The sequence below is a fragment of the Somniosus microcephalus genome, unplaced genomic scaffold (assembly GCF_052327205.1).
Source record: "Somniosus microcephalus isolate GS21.2 unplaced genomic scaffold, FLI_Smic_1.0 scaffold105, whole genome shotgun sequence".
Lineage (NCBI taxonomy): Eukaryota > Metazoa > Chordata > Chondrichthyes > Squaliformes > Somniosidae > Somniosus > Somniosus microcephalus.
Window position 1 is genome coordinate 147171 of NW_028225292.1, and position 17763 is coordinate 164933.

At 51.6% G+C, this 17763-nt stretch overlaps 1 protein-coding gene across 9 annotated transcripts in view; it reads left to right on the forward strand.

Annotated features, from left to right (window-relative positions):
• Nucleotides 1-17763, forward strand: part of LOC147083068 (protein odr-4 homolog) — a 158791-nt gene that overhangs the window by 66887 nt on the left and 74141 nt on the right. The gene's annotated exons all lie outside the window — the stretch shown is intronic.

Here is a 17763-nt window from a genome sequence, read left to right on the forward strand (position 1 = left end):
CAGAGACTCATGGCCCTGGGCCTATCCGGGTACGCGCGGGCAGAGGCCCTCGTATTCCAGGGGCGCATGCAGTTCACAAGCACCCCAGGATCACGTGGGCCGGCCCAACCAATAAAAGAAGGGAATCCCCATTCATGGGATTCCGTATGTACAGAAATCCCATAAGCATGAATGGGAATACCCCAAAAAATACATGTACACATCAAATAATTATTTTTTTATATTACATATTTAAAATTTAAAATGCCATTTAATTAAATATTTAAAACAAAAATTTAATTTTTTGAAAAATAAATTTTAATGAGGTAAAGGAGCTAAAAATAAACTTATCTTATTGCACAGGTTTTTTAATGAATAAATGATTTTAAATTTTTTTAAAAAAATTTCCAATTCTTACGCTGGTAAAAGCAGGCCTTACGCCTGCTTTTACCAGGCATAAGAATTTCACGGACATTTGCTGGGCAGAAGTTGGGCAAATAGCCCAACTCTCCACCCGCGATGCCCTTTTCCCAGGGATGAATTGGATCTATCAACAAGATTCTTGACAGAACGCAAGTTCCAGATTTTTTCGCGCATGCGCTTTCCGCACAAAAATCTGGAACTTGTGCGGCCCTTAGGCGCGTACACGCCCGTAGTGGCCGCAAATTACGGCCCAATGTTCCTGGCTACAAGGTATTCAGGAAAGACACGGAAGGACAAAAAGAAGGGGAGTGGCAATATTGATCAAAGGAACTATTATAGCATGGAAGAGGGATGATGTATGTGAGGAGTCAAAGACAGAATCTATTTGGTTAGAATTAAGGAACAATAGAGGCGCTATTATGCTATTGGGTGTATACTATAGGCCACCAAATAGTGAGAAGGAGATAGAGGAACACATTTGCAGGCGAATTACAGAAAATACAAGAACCATAGAAGGCTGGTTAACAAAATTGAGGCTCATGGAGTAGTTGGGTCAGTGGCAGCTTGGATAAGAAATTGGCTTAAGGACAGAAAAAAGCGAGTTATGGTAAATGGCTGTTTTTCAGACTGGAGGATGGTAGCTAGTGGTGTTCCCCAAGGGTCAGTGCTGGAGCCACTGCTTTTTTTGATATATATAAATGACCTGGATATTGGAATACAGAGTAGAATTTCTAAATTTGCTGGTGACACCAAACTTGGGGGTCTGGTACCAATCGACTGCAACAGGACATAGAAAGGCTAGCAGAATGGGCAGACAAGTGGAAGATGGAATTTAATACAGAGAAGTGTGAGGTGATGCATTTTGGCAGAAGGAACAAGGAGAGACAATATACACTTAATGGCACAGATTTAAAGAGTGTTCAGGGACAGAGGGACCTGGGAGTTAATGTGCATAGGTCCCTGAAGGTGGCAGGACATATTGAGAGAGTGGTTAATAGAGGTATTGAGCACAAAAGTAGAGAAGTTATGCTGAACCTTTATAAAGCAGTGGTTAGGCCACAGCTGGAGTACTGCTTCCAGTTCTGGTCACCACACGCCAAGAAGGTTGTAAAGGCCCTTGAGAGGGTGCAGAGGAGATTTACTAGAATGGTTCCGGGGATGGGGAATCTTCGCTACAAGGACAGGTTGGAGAAACTGGATTTGTTTTCATTAGAGCAAAGGAGGTTGAGGGGTGATTTGATAGAGGTGTACAGGATTATGACGGTTTTGGATAGGCTAGACGGGGAAAGGCTGTTCCCACTAGTTGATGGTACAAGGACTAGGGGACACAGATTTAAGGTTTTGGGCAAGAGATACAGGGGGGATGTGAGGAAAAACTTTTTTACGCAGCGAGTGGTGAGTACCTGGGATCTGCTGCCGGCGGAAGTGGTGGAAGTGGAGGCACACAATGTTTTCAAGGGGAGACCGGATAGGCACTTGAGGGAAATAAACTTGCAGGGCTACGGGGATAGAGCGGGGGAATGGGACTGACTGGATTGCTCTACAGAGAGCCGGCACGGACTCGATGGGCCAAATGGCGGCCTCCTGTGCCGTTATGACTCTATGGCCTAGAAATTCGGTTGTTTGCGCCAGCGGTTAGCGCCTAAAGAGACCGAGAATTGGGGCGTTACCTAATGTTGGGGCGGGCGCAATGAAGATAGCGACAACTCCCATATTGACTATACATTTAACGCCTGCGCGCGCAAGCACATAATGACGTCATTTCATGGTGCAACGCCTTTTAGGGGCGCCTGAGTGGATATTGGGTGGCGCCCGGAGCCTTAACGCCTAGCGCTATTAGTGACAGTTCGAAGGAGCGTTAGCAGGCCCTTCTCGGAGTCGGGGGGGCGCTATTTAAAGGGGACAGCTCTAGTATAGAAGCTTCAGCCACTTGGCCTGTTCATTGCGATCATTGGTGGAGAGAGTTGGGGAGCTACTGTGGAGCAGAGTTTTTGGATTTTAGCATTAGAGTACTTGGGACCCTCAAACCTGTCCGGAGCAGTTGGACCACTAGACCTGCATCGGAATGGGAGATGCTTTGGAGGGCGTCGGGCTCCTGGCCGAACACTATGAAGGGGCAGAAAGACGGCGGGAGAGAGGGCCGGGATTGGCCAGAAGGAGGAGGGGCAATGGAGTTTGCCCAATCTGAGGGTATGCTGCGAGGGTCTTTAGGGGTCATACCTTAACATGTCGGAGGAGCAGTGTGTGCGAAGGCTCTGAATCGGGATGGACGTTGTTACTGAGCTGTGCCACCTGCTTACTGAGGATCTGCAGCCGCGTCAACGGTGCATGACCTCTCTGTCGGTGGCCTCTAAACTGACTGTTGGCCTCAATTTTTATGGCAACGGATCCTTTCAGTGAGCCATTGGGGACATCGCGAATATCTCTCAGGTTGCAGTCCACTGCTGCATCCGGCAAGTTACAGCTGCCCTTTATAGGCGAAGGCCTCAATTCATCACCTTCCCTCTGACCCTGGAGAAGCAGGCGGAGGAGGAGGAGGAGCATGCGGACGAGGAGGAGGAGGAGCAGGAGGAGGAAGATGGAAGGGCTCCTGAAAGTGGAAGGGCCATCCGTCACTGGCTCATGAGGAGTCGTCTCGAGGCCCCTCTAGCGGAATGATGAGTGTCTTAACTGCTGCGCACTTGGATGTTTGAAAGCATCTGAAGGCCAGCATCACTGTAATTATTCACATACACCATAGCACATTTAAACTTCTCTTTATTGTCACAAAAGTCTTTCATTACAGCAAAACAACGTCATGTCAACAGAAACCATAACAAACAAAATACAGTAAACTCTTCGGCAAAGCCGCCAAACTGAACAAACTATTTCCAACAATTCCAACAGGTGAGGGTCTCCTTGAGTTTGGCCAAAGAAACGTCTCAGGACCTCCCTCTACCGCTGGCCCCTTGATGGAGAACGACTTCTCTTTCGCGCTCGGCCCCTTCCCTCCCTGCTGCTCCTACGTAATTGAACCCCAGTGGCGGGGTGAAGGCTGGGGGACGCTTGCCGACTGTCTGGAAGCGCAGAAGCCCCTGAGGGACGGCCTGGCCGACCTCTGGGCTTGGCGGGTGCGGACGCAGGATGCTTGATCTGAGCATGGCTGGAAGCAGTGTGCACTGCAGGTGGTGGCAGCTGCACTGCAGACGTGCCAGCGCTGGCATGTGGAATGGTCATCTGCCGAGAGAGGACACCTGCACCATTGTCAGATGACACACTGGCTCTCTGAGGGGACCGGCTCGGCTCATCCGCCACAATCGCATGCGCCACTGATTCCTGGCCTTGTATGGGACTGGAAGGGCCCGGGGTGATCCTAGCTGATGCAGATAGGGTGGCTGCAGTGAGAGTTCACGTTGCCTCAATCTGGGTGTGGACGAGGCCGGCAAGTGACTGCGTGGCAGCAGTGAGGACCTGTGAGCCAGGTGCCAGTGCTTCGGAGAAGCCCTGGACAGTTCTTTCCATTGCTTCGGACAAGGCCGGTGCTGACCGCTCCACTGCCTCAGACAAGCCCTGGACAGACCTTTCCAGGGATTGTCCGAAGCCCTGAACAGTCCTTTCCATAGCGGCCTCGAAGCCCTGGACAGTCCTCTCCATTGTTGGTCCAAAGCCCTCGACAGACCTCTCCATTGTTGCCCCGAAGCCCTGGAGAGTCCTGTCCATTGTTGCCCCGAAGCCCTGGAGAGTCCTGTCCATTGTTGCCCCAAAGCCCTGGAGAGTCCTCTCCATTGTTGCCCCGAAGTCCAACACACTCTTTGCCAGTGTATCTATTGACTGAGGCATCCTCCCCACTGCAGCCATCAGCTCAGTGTGCCTGAGCCGGGCCTGGGTGCTCATTTCAGCCAGGCGACGCACCTCCTCTGCACTCTGTGCAGCAGTCATCACTACCTGCCTTGCCCTCCGGGGAGACGGTGGCCGAACTTGCCTACCCCCCTTGCGTTACTGCATGCCGCTTGGTCCGGCAACTGCCTGATCATCAGAGCCCCCCCCCCCCCCTCCCCTCCAGAGAACTACTATCCCCAATCTGTACATGTGTATGCTCCTCTGAGATTGGAGCGGATGGTCTGGCTTCCTCCTGATCCTCACCTCCGGAGGCACTGGCACTGGCAGCTTCAGGGTGTGGAGCCCCAGTTGGTGATGCATCATCTGAAAGCAGGGAGGTGGAAGAGTGGCTTTAGCAAAAGGACAGGTTGGCGGAAAGGCATGGCAGATTGCGGCACACTGAGGAAGCATGCTGGCAGGGGGACCAAGTGGAAGGAGACAGTTGCAAAAGGTGAGAGCCTTACCCTCGCTGTCGAGAATGGGGTCGGCAGCTGCAGTGGTAACAGGACCAGACAGACGTCCTCCAAGAATCTGGTGCACTCCTCGAGATCCGTGAGAGTGACCACTTGTGGAGGTCCGCCACCGGTTCGACGCTGCTCCTTCCGCATCGTCGCCAGCTTGGACTGCAGGGGAAAGAAGGGGAAGTTCTGTAACATGATGCCTTGAGAGATCATCTCATGCCCCCCATGGTGCAAGGGCCCTTACATGATGCCTTGAGAGATCATCTCATGCCCCCCATGGTGCAAGGGCCCTTACATGATGCCTTGAGAGACCATCTCATGCCCCCCATGGTGCAAGGGCCCTTACATGTGGCCTTGAGAGATCATCTCATGCCCCCCATGGTGCAAGGGCCCTTACATGTGGCCTTGAGAGAAATGTCCATGTGTGTGCCCAGAAAGGGCCATGGGTGCTTGCTGACAGATGGCCATTGGGGCATCATGGCAACAGGGTCCTCGAAGTTAGGTGCAGATGGAGGGAATCAGAAGTTTGCATAACCAACACTCACCCTAACGACCAGAGTGAGGTCGTTGAATTTCTTCCTGCACTGAACAGGGGTCCTGGTCGCCAAGCTGTTGGAGTTGACCCTCTGAGAAACCTCCCTCCAAGATCGCCGGTAAGCCTTTTGATTCGGCCTCTTGCCATTGTCAGGATACAGAACATCTCGACGGCGCTCAACTGCAGACACCAAGTGGTCCAGGGCCTCAGTGCTGAAGCGCTCTGCTCTCTGTCTCACCTTCTCCATCCTCACCAGGTTTCTTGCGCCAGAGAAGGGCGAGCGCCGATTCTGAGGCCTACAGGGCGTTGAGTGTAGCAGCTCAGGCTGACTGACCCACCCCTTTAAGAGCCGGCCGGCGCCTGGAAGTCTCGTGGTTTCCGGTAATTGAGATCACCTGCGCTGCGCCCGTCCGCGACGATATTGGGTAGCGCCTGAACTTTTGCGCCTTAGGAGCCCCGTGCAACGTCTGAGTTAGCGCCTCAATCCCCTTTGGGGGCGATGCAACCCAATATCTCGCCAGGCAGCGATAAGTTTCGTCTGGCTATAAACTTTGCGCAGCGCCAGTTCTAACGCCTCAAGCGGGGCTATACCCAATTTCTAGGCCTATGTCTATAACTACAAAGTAGTGATAATGAGGGACTTCAATTATCCTAATATTAATTGGGATAGTAACAGTGTAGAGGGCAAAGAGGGGGAGGAATTCCTGAAATGTGTACAAGAGAGCTTGTTTGATCAGTGTGTTTCCAGCCCAATGAGGAAGGAAGTAGTGCTGGATCCATTTCTGGGAAACCAAGTGGGGCAAGTTTCAGTGGGGGAGCATTTGGGGAAACACTGGTCATAATATCATCAGGTTTACAACAGTTACGGAAAAGGACAAGGAACAATCACGCGTAAAAGTACTTAACTTGGAGGAGTTTGGAATTGGAATCAAAAATTGGTAGGTGAAACAGTAATTCAACAAACGGAGGCCTTCAAAGAGGTGATAGTTCGGGTACAGACTAGTCACATTCCCATGAGGGGGAAAAGAAGGGCATCCAAAGCTAGAGCTCCCTGGATGACAAAAGATATAGGGCTAAAAGGTCTATAGCCCCCGAAAACAGGCGCAGGATCGCGATGCACGATTAACCCGCGCCCATTCAAAGTAATGCAGGCAGCATGCAGACTTGGTGCTGCCTGCTAAATTAAATGATAGTGGCATGCAGCCCAGCGCTAAACGTGCTGCTGAGAGGCTGCACGTTCTGCAGGGGGCCCAAATTTGTGTGAGGCTAGCACCAATTAAAGCTAACCTGCACTTCTTAAAGCCAGCCTGTACCTCTTAAAGGGGAGGTGCAGTTTGACAAGACTGGGGTGCTGGAAGTGATTCCAGAAGGCAGCTTCAACTGGGAAACATTCAGCAATGGCACAACAGACCAGAGCGAGGTTGCCAAGGTTCTAAGACTGGTGGTCTTAGTACGGGAGGTGGAGAGGAGGAGAGAGGTTCTATTTCCACAGGAGGCTGTCCAGACAGACTCTGCAAAGGCAGTGGGAGCAGATAGCCATGGAGGGTCAATGCCAACAGTATTGCCCCGAGGACCTGGCTGCATTGGCAGAAGAAGTTCAATGACCTCACACCAGTGATCAAGGTTAGTGAATACATCTTCAAATGCAATATCCCACAAACTGCACTACTAGCCTCACACACTGCTCAATTCACCACATCCCCATCACTCACCTCCCAACAATTTCTTATCAATCAAGACTCATATGCTCCATCTCACCCTCACACACTTAAACTGCTGCGAGCTTCACACCCACATCTCACAGCTTGCACACTCTGCCAGCTATTCAACCATAACAGCCATGTCAGCCAAACACATTGAACCACACTCACTGACACACTTCCCTCTCACTTGCAGGACAAGGTGGAACACAACTGTAGCGAGCGACAGCTAACTGGAGGGGGAGAGGCGCACCTCCATATCCTGACCCCACTGGAGGAGACGGTGCTCGGCATAATTGGAGTGGCTATGACTGAAGCCATGGCCAGCGACAGCGCTGAAACCATTGAAGATGACGGTATGCTCATACCTAATCCTCCTTCTCACATCCCACTTCCCCCTCATCCCACAATCTCTTCTGACTTAAAGCTGCAGATGGTGTAAGCATGCACCTCTTGCTTTCCCCACCCCCTCCTCTCACCACAACCCTACCCTTGTGCCTTTCTCATTTCAGAGACCCAAGAAATCCAACCTGGCCAGGCAGTGGTGGAAATGGATGAGAAGAGTGACGAAGAAACACCGTCACTCAATCTGACACTCAGCCACCAGCTCAGATATTGCACTGCGCGGACTTTAGAGGGTAGCTTAGAGGCAGGATCTGCACATGGTGAGTCACCAGGCACAATTGGGCTGCAGCCAGGGCAGGGGGAAAGGGGAACACAGGTGCCAGCTCCCCGGAGGGTGAGGTTGCACACGAGTTCTGTTGCACAGGACTCAGATGAGGACCTCGATGGGGCGGCCTACAGAACAAAGCTGATGGGTATGCACAACAAAATTCTGGGTGCAATGGCAGGCCTGCCAGAAAGCCTGAATGCAATATCAAGGAGCATGGAGGAGTCCAGCTCCAACCTTGCACAGGACTTTGCACAGAGCTCGGAGCCCATCCTTTCCAATGTGGAAGAGGTGCGCAGATCCATTAGTGCACTTCTGGACCCAACCATGATGCAGCGTCTGATGGCCAATGTCTCAGCTTCCATTGCTGCACAAGTAGAAGCCACCCAACATCTCTAAGTGCTGGAATGGAAGCTCAGACTGGTCATGCAAGCTCAGCTTGTTACCACGCAAGCACAAACTGCTGCAGCATAGCTGCGGTTAGCAGTGTTGAAAGGGGTTTACAGGGTGTTCCAGCAATCTGTCCTCCAGCAGATTACTAGGATTGCTGAGGCGCCGCCCCGGGGGGAGTGGCAGTGGCACCGTGGATGACGAACTTGCTGTCCTCTGTCAGGGTGACAGCATTCATCCTCCCACCACCGTCACTCCACCAGTGTCCTTGCTGTTGCATGTCAGCCAGCCAGACTGCTGCCGCCCATGCCGAGGTAGTGCAGCGCAAAGCCGGGCCTACTAGGCCCAGACCTGCTCGAGGTCGTCCTGCAAGGCCATCTGCAGTCTCCCCCACTGAAAGTCAGCAAACTTCCACCAGCCATGCTGCAGCCACTAGGGTAGCACTTCGTAGGGGCGCTAGGATAGGCAAATGCACACGGAAGACAGGCACTAAGGGAACGCACAAGGGATCTTTTAAATGAAATATTGTAATGGTTTGATTCATAAAATTGTTTTGGAATGTTTTTGTGGTGGCTTTTATGGTAGCATTGTGGCCAAGAGAACATTGTGATGGTCAGTAACAGAGGGAAGGGAAGGTGTGGGACTATTTGTGAATGGGGAATTGGAGTTGTGTTTACTGGTACCGCAGTCGGATGAGTCGGTCACAGACAGCCCGGGCAGAAAGGGGCTGCCTGGATTGCCTCCTCCCTTCCTTCTCCTCCTCTTCTACTTCCTCTTCCTCCTCCTCCTCGTCAGCTGGTCAGCATATGCCTGGTGGCAAGGGCTGTGCCCTCATGATGGCGAGATTGTGCAGCATGCAGCAGACCACAACGAATCTTGAGACGCTCTCTGGCGAGTACTGCAGAGCTCCTCCAGTGTGGTCCAGGCAGTGGAAGCGTTGTTTAAGAATGCCAATGGTCTGCTCTATCAGATTCCGTGTGGCAGCATGCCTTTCATTGTATGCATGCTGCCCATGTGTGCGTGGGTTGCACGGTGGAGTCATGAGCCAGGTGACCAGCGAATAGCCCTTGTCGCCCAGAAGCCACCCTCTGGTTTGTCATGGTGGCTCAAATGCTGATGGTGCTGCGGACTGTCACAGAATGAAGGTGTCATGACTGCTTCCAGGATACCGAGCATTGACCTGCATGGTTCGCTGAGTATGGTTGCACACCAGCTGGACATTGAGAGATTGGAATCCCTTCTGGTTGTGGTACATCTCCAAAATGAGATGCGGTGCCCACAAAGCGACGTGTGTGCAGTCAATGGCACCCTCCACCATGGGAAAGCCTGCTGTCTTGGCGAAGCCGCGAGCTCACTCCACCTGCTTCTCTCTGGCAAGAGAGAATGAAATGTATTCACCTCCCTTATACAGGAGTGGACGGCGAACTGGGAGATGTTACAGATGTCGCCTGCTCCAGCCTGGAAGGAGCCCGACTTGAAGAAGTTCAAAGCCACAGTCACCTTTACAGCCACTGGCAGTGCCATTCTCGCCCTGGACTGAGGCTGCAGGTCTGCCTGCAGCAGGTGGCAGATTTAAGTGAGCACCTCCTTAGTACATCAGAGACGTCGCATGCACTGTTCATCGCTGAAGTTAAGGTAGGAGAATTGCTCCCGGAAGACCCTGGGTGGAAATGGCCTCCTGTTGAGAGCCCTTCTCCCCCTCCGCCTCCTGCTGCTTCTAGCAGCTTGTCCTGCTCTGGGTCGCCTCTGCTCATTCTCCCTGTCACGCTGCAGGCCAAGAGGGATGAAAATACTGCATCCATGTCTGGGAGCAACTGGTCTGAGCAGCCCCCTTGCAAGTTAGTACCAAGTCCCTGAGCACGTGCCACACCACTCCTTGTAGGCTTTAGGCAACTTTAAAGAAGTCTAGAAAGTGCCAAACACTTCTACAATCAAACAGCAACTAACCTGTAAGTAGGTGATGATCTCTTTAAATAGCGCTGGTGGGCGTCCTTCTTGCAGCTGAACGCATGTTCCACTCTGCGAGGTTAAGAGAGGGCGTTAGTTCCAGTGCTGACGTTGAAAATGGCAGCACAGGCGTCAAATCAGTGTTACACGCTGATTGACGTCATGATCTGCGTATTCTGCATACTTCTGGCTTACGCTCCCAGCGCTGACGCTAACACCCTCACCAAAATGGCTTCCGGCGTGGCCCGCATTATAAGTGTGCATGTGCTACTCAGACACCATTTCGACCCAAAATGGCGCCCGTAGCGTCCAAACACTGGGCGCTACACAACTGAATTTTTAGCCCATAGAAATTAAAATGAGACAGAAAAAGGAGGCTTATGACAAATGTAAGGTACGTAAGACAGGAGAGAACAAAGCTGAATATAGAAGAGAGTGTATGAGAATAGATTAGTGGCTAAAATAAAAGGGAACTCAAAAGTCTTTTATAAACATATAAATAGTAAAAGGATAGTGAGAGGAATGGTGGGGCTGATTAGGGACCAAAAAGAGATATTCTTGTGGAGGCAGACGGCGTGGCGGAGGTATTAAATGAGTACTTTGCATCTGTCTTCATTAGAGATGAGGATGCTGCCAATGTAGCAATAAAGGAGGAGGCAGTAGAGATATTGGATAGGATATAAAAATAGATAAAGAGGACGTACTTAAAAGGTTGGCTGTCTTCAAAGTAGAAAAGTCACCCAGTCCAAAAGGCTTTCGATAAGGTCCCGCTTAAGAGATTAGCGTGCAAAGTTAGAACACATGGGATTGGGGGTAAGGTACTGACTTGGATAGAGAACTGGTTGGCAGACAGGAAGCAAAGTTTTAGAATAAACGGGTCTTTTTCCGAGTGGCAGGCAGTGACTAGTGGGGTACCGCAGGGATCGGTGCTAGGACCCCAGTTATTCACTATATATATTAATTAATGATCTAGACGAGGGAACTGATACGCTTATCAATTACTTCATAAAAGGTGATGAGTCGAAGAAGAGATGATGAGTCGAAAGAAGAGATGAATAAGGCTTTTATTAGCTAAGAAGAGACCATGCTTCTTCGTGAGTGACTGAACAAGTCTGAACGAAACCCACACAGTGGTGGGTGGAGTCAGCTGAGGCATGCCTCCATACACAGCGCCACCCAGAGGTGGCAATATACAATACAGTGGTTTACCACATTCACCCCTTGTTTAATGTGAAGTCCGGCGGGGTGAAGGGTACTACAAGTTAAGTCTATCAGGAGGCCTTGTCTGACGTCCTGATTGTCGTGGTGGCGGCGGTGGTGTTGCAGCATCCGACGTCGGGTCTGGTGTCTGGGTGGTTGGCGAATATTCCTGGGGCTTTGGCATGCCGTCTGCGGGGGTTGGGTTGGGAGGGGTGGTGGGGGATAACAGTGGTAAGGGGGATAACGGTGGTAATTCAGGGGTACCCGAGGGTGCGAGATCTCGTATGGAGACCGTGTCCTCCCGCCCGTCTGGGTATGTCACCCAGGCATACTGGGGGTTGGCGTGTAGGAGGTGCACCCGCTCGACCAGGGGGTCCGTTTTATGCGTCCTCACGTGCCTCCGCAGTAGGACGGGCCCAGGAGAAGTCAACCATGCCGGTAGCGAGGTTCCCGATGTAGACTTCCGGGGGAAAACGAACATTTTCTCATGAGGGGTCGCATTAGTGGCAGTACAAAGCAGTGACCGAATGGAGTGAAGCGCTGCAGGGAGGACCTCCTGCCAGCGGGAGGTCGGAAGGCCCTTAGATTTTAGTGCTAAGAGGACTGCCTTCCAAACCGTCGCGTTCTCCCTTTCCACCTGGCCGTTCCCCCGGGGGTTGTAACTGGTGGTCCTGCTCGTGGCGATACCTCTTGTTAGCAGGTACTGCCGAAGTTCGTCGCTCATGAACGATGAGCCCCTGTCGCTATGTATATAGCTGGGGAACCCGAACAGAGCGAAGATGTCATTCAGACACTTGATGACCGTGGTACTGGTCATGTCTGGGCAAGGGATGGCAAAGGGGAAACGGGAGTACTCATCAACTATGTTGAGGAAGTACACATTGCGGTCAGCGGAGGGGAGGGGCCCTTTAAAATCGACGCTCAGGCGTTCGAAGGGGCGGGTGGCCTTGATCAGGCTTGCTCTGTCCGGCCTATAGAAGTGCGGTTTGCACTCGGCGCAGATTTGGCAGCTCTTGGTCATGGTCCTGACCTCCTCGATGGAGTAGGGCAGGTTACGGGATTTGATAAAATGGAAAAACCTGGTGACCCCCGGGTGGCAGAGGTCATTGTGGAGGGACTGCAGCCTATCACTCTGCGCGTTGGCGCATGTACCACGTGATAGGGCATCTGGGGGCTCATTGAGTTTCCCTGGCCGATACAAGATATCATAATTGTAGGTGGAGAGTTCGATTCTCCACCTCAAGATCTTGTCGTTCTTGATTTTACCCCTCTGCTTATTATTAAACATAAAAGCTACTGAACGCTGGTCAGTGAGCAGGGTAAATCGTTTCCCGGCCAGGTAATGCCTCCAGTGACGCACCGCTTCTACAATAGCCTGGGCCTCCTTTTCGACGGAGGAGTGTCTCGTCTCGGGGCCCTGGAGGGTCCTTGAGAAAAAGGCCACGGGTCTGCCCGCCTGGTTAAGGGTCGCGGCTAGGGCGAAGTCGGAGGCATCGCTCTCCACTTGGAAGGGGATGGACTCATCCACCGCGTGCATTGCGGCCTTCGCGATATCGTTCTTGATAAGAGTGAAGGCTGCACACGCCTCTGGTGTCAGGGGGAAGGAGGTGGCTTTGATGAGGGGCCTGGCTTTGTCTGCATAGAGGGGCACCCACTGGGCGTAGTAGGAGAAAAACCCCAGGCATCTCTTCAGTGCTTTTTGGCAGTGGGGAAGGGGTAGCTCCATTAGGGGGCGCATTCTGTCAGGGTCGGGCCCGATGACTCCGTTCTCCACCACGCAGCCGAGGATGGCCAGGCGCTTGGTGTGAAACATACATTTTTCCTTATTGTACGTTAGGTTCAGCCGTTGGGCCGTACGGAGGAAATTTGCTAGATTAACGTCGTGGTCTTGCTGGTCGTGGCCGCAGATGGTGACGTTATCCAAATAGGGGAAGGTTGCCCGCAGCGCGTTCTGGTCAACCATTCGGTCCATCTCCCTTTGGAAGACCGAAACCCCGTTGGTGACGCCGAAGGGGACCCTAAGGAAGTGGTAGAGGCGGCCGTTTGCCTCGAAGGCAGTATACTGGCGGTCCTCATGGCGGATGGGCAGCTGGTGGTACGCTGACTTAAGGTCGATGGTGGAGAATACTTTGTATTGCGCAATCTGATTGACCATATCAGATATGCGAGGGAGGGGGTACGCGTCCAGCTGGGTGTACCGGTTTATGGTTTGGCTGTAGTCGATTACCATGCGGCGTTTTGCAGTGGTTTTAACGACTACAACCTGGGCTCGCCAGGGGCTAGTGCTACCTTCGATAATGCCCTCCTTCAAGAGCCGCTCCACCTCAGAGCTGATAAAAGCTCTGTCCCCGGCACTGTACCGCCTGCTTTTGGTAGCGATGGGTTTACAGTCGCGGGTGAGGTTAGCGAACAGGGGAGGGGGGGGGACTTTTAATGTGGAAAGGCTGCAGGTGGTTTGCAGCGGGCGATTTAAAAGTTGTTGGTTGCAGACTGTGAGTGGGGGGAGGGGTCCACCGTATGCTAGTGTGACACTCTTAAGGTGGCACTGAAAATCCAACCCTAGCAGGACGGCAGCGCAAAGACGGGGCAGGACTAGCAGTTTAAATTTTTGATATTCAGTGCCCCCTACTGACAGGGTCACCACACAGTAGCCGCTGATGTCCATTGACTGGGACTTGGACGCCATAGAAATGCGATGGTGCGTTGGCAGAATCGTGAGGGAGTGGCTACGTACCGTGTCGGGGTGGACGAAACTCTCTGTGCTCCCGCTGTCGATCAGGCAACTGGTGGCGCGGCCGTTTACCGCGATATCCATCATGGAGCTGGATAGATGGTGAGGGTGGCCTTGATCCAGCGTCACGGAGGCCAGTATGTGGCTTAGTGAGTCACTATAGTCATCCGCCGAGACGGTGGTCGGTTCCGGTGACGAAATGGCGGTTGAGTGCGTTGGATACGATGGCGGCGGATGCCATGCGGCCGGGGGTACACAAAATGGCGGATAAGATGGCTGCTCCCACGGCTCGCACGCTGCGCTGCTGGCTGGCTTCCCTTTGCAGGCGTTAGCGTAATGGCCTTTCTTCCCGCAGCCCGAGCAGGTAGCTGTCTTAGCTGGGCAGTGCGCTCTGGGATGTTTTAACTGGCCACAGAAATAGCATTTTTGGGCCTGGTTACTGGGCATCGAAGCAGTTCTTACCGGAGGCTGCTGTCTCGGTTGGGTCGCTGCAGCGGTTGGTGCCGGGGGCGGCGGTCCCGTGTCCCACGGTTTCGATTGCCATGTCTCGGCGCCGTTACGGGGGTATGCCTCGAGGTTTCGGTGGGCCTCCTCTAACGAGAGCGCAAGGGCAATGGCCGTCTTCAGGTCGGGTTCCTTGCTTTCTAGCAGTCTCTGCCGGGTGTGGTCTGACTGGAGGCCCCTGACGAAGGCATCACAGGCGAGTCCCTGCGCGTGCTCCACAGCCGTTACCGCTTTACAATCGCAGTCTCTGCAGAGTGCCAGTAGCGCCCGTGCAAATGCCCCTACCGATTCTCCCGGTTGCTGCCTGCGGGATCCCAAGAGGTGTCGGGCGTAAATTGTGTTCACTGGGCGCGTATATTGCCCTTTTAGTAGCTCGAGGGCCGCCACGTACGTATTAGAGTCCCGGATTAGCATATATACTTGATGGCTCACCTGGGCGGTCAAAATTTTCAGTTTGTGATCCTCCTCTGTAACCTGTGAGATTGCGAGGAAGGATTCAAAGCAGCTCAGCCAGTGTTCAAACTTGGCTGATGCACCCACATCTTGAGGGTCGAGGTCCAGGCGTGGTGGTCTGAGGGCTCTCAGCAATGTCTGCTGTATCCGTTGCTGTTGTTGCTCCTCAGGTGTCGCCATTTAACTTTTAGCTAATAAAATTGATACGCTTATCAATTACTTCATAAAAGGTGATGAGTCGAAGAAGAGATGATGAGTCGAAAGAAGAGATGAATAAGGCTTTTATTAGCTAAGAAGAGACCATGCTTCTTCGTGAGTGACTGAACAAGTCTGAACGAAACCCACACAGTGGTGGGTGGAGTCAGCTGAGGCATGCCTCCATACACAGCGCCACCCAGAGGTGGCAATATACAATACAGTGGTTTACCACAGGAACTAGATGTAATATCTCCAAGTTTGCAGACGACACAAAGCTGGGTGGGCGTGAGTGCTGTGAGGAGGATGCAGAGAAACTCCAGTATGATTTGGACAGGTTAGGTGATTGGGCAGATGCGTGGCAGATGCAGTATAATGTGGATAAATGCGAGGTTATCCACTTGGTGGCAAAAACAGGAAGGCAGATTATTATCTGAACGGCAATAGATTGGGAAAAGGGGAAGTGCACCAGTCGCTGAAGGTAAGCATGCAGGTGCAGCAGGCGAATAAGAAGGCAAATGGTATGTTGGCCTTCATAGCGAGAGGATTTGAGTACAGGAGCAAGGATGTCTTGCTGCAGTTGTACAGGGCCTTGGTGAGACCACACCTTGAGTATTGTGTGCAGTTTTGGTCGCCTCATCTGAGGAAGGATGTTCTTGCCATGGAGGGAGTGCAGCGAAGATTCACCAGACTGATACCTGGGATGGCAGGAATGACGTATGAAGAGAGGTTGGGTTGATTGGGCTTGTATTCGCTAGAGTTTAGAAGAATGAGAGGGGATCTCATTGAAACTTATAAAATTCTAACAGGACTAGACAGACTAGATGCAGGAAGGATGTTCCCGATGGCGGGGGGGTCCAGAACCAGGTGTCACAGTCTAATGATAAGCGGTAAGCCATTTAGGACTGAGATGAGGAGGAATTCCTTCATTATTATTATAGAAGATAGGAGCAGGAGTAGGCCATTCGGCCCCTCGAGCCTGCTCCGCCATTCAATGCGATCATGGCTGATCATCCAAATTCAGTACCCGGTCCCTGCTTTCTCCCCATACCCCTTGATCCCTTTAGCCTTGAGAAATATATCCAACTCCTTCTTGAATATATTTAATGAATTGGCCTCTACTGCCTTCTGTGGTAGAGAATTCCACAGGTTCACCACTCTCTGGGTGAAGAAATTCCTCCTCATTTCTGTCCTAAATGGCCCACCCCTTATCCTTAGACTGTGACCCCTGGTTCTGGACTCCCCAACCATCGGGAACATCCTTCCAGCGTCTAGTCCTGTTAGAATTTTATAACTTTCGATGAGATCCCCTCTCATTCTTCTAAACTCCAGCGAGTACAAGCCCAATCGATCCAATATCTCCTCATACGTCATTCCTGCCATCCCAGGTATCAGCCTGGTGAATCTTCGCTGAACTCCTTCCATGGCAAGAACATCCTTCCTCGGATAAGGCGACCAAAACTGCACACAATACTCAAGGTGTGGTCTCACCAAGGCCCTGTACAACTGCAGCAAGACATCCTTGTTCCTGTACTTAACCCCTCTCGCTACGAAGGCCAACATACCATTTGCCTTCTTAACCGCCTGCTGCACCTGCATGCTTACCTTCAGCGACTGCTGCACAAGGACACCCAGGTCTCGTTGCACTTCCCCTTCTCCCAATCTATTGCCATTCAGATAATAATCTGCCTTCCTGTTTTTGCTACCAAAGTGGATAACCTCACATTTATCCACGTTATATTGCATCTGCCATGCTTCTGCCCAATCACCCAACCTGTCCAAATCATCCTGGAGTTTCTCGGCATCCTCCTCACAACACACACGCCCACCCAGCTTTGTGTCATCTGCAAATTTGGAGATATTACATCTAGTTCCCTTGTCTAGATCATTAATATATATTGTGAATAGCTGGGGTCCAAGGACCGAGCCCTGCGGTACCCCACTAGTCACTGCCTGCCACTCGGAAAAAGACCCGTTTATTCCAACTCTTTGCTTTCTGTCTGCCAACCAGTTCTCTATCCAAGTCAGTACCTTTCCCCCAATCCCATGTGCCTTAACTTTACACGCTAATCTCTTATGCGGGACCTTATCGAAAGCCTTCTGAAAGTCCAAATACACCACATCCGCTGGTTCTCCCTTATCTATTTTACCAGTTACATCCTCAAAAAATTCCAGTAGATTAGTCAAGCACGATTTACCCTTTGTAAATCCATGTTGACTTTGTCAGATCCTGTCACTGTTTTCCAAGTGCTCTGCTATTACATCTTTTATAATGGACTCTAGCATTTTCCCCACTACCGATGTCAGGCTTACCGGTCTGTAATTCCCCGTTTTCTCTCTACCACCTTTTTTGAATAGTGGGGTAACATTAGCTACCCTCCAATCCATGGGTACTGTCCCAGATTCCATCGAATGTTGGAAGATGATCAGCAATCATAATCTAGGGTCACTTCCTTAAGTACCCTAGGATGTAGATTATCAGGCCCTGGGGATTTATCGGCCTTCAATCCCATCAATTTCCTTAACACCATTTCCCTACAAATACTGATTTCTTTCAGTTCCTCCCTTTCATCAGACCCTATGTTCCCCGACATCTCTGGGAGGTTATTTGTGTCCTCCTTTGTGAAGACAGAACCAAAATATATATTTAATTGGTCTGCCATTTCTTTGTTCCCCATTATAAATTCCCCTGATTCTGACTGCAAGGGACCTACGCT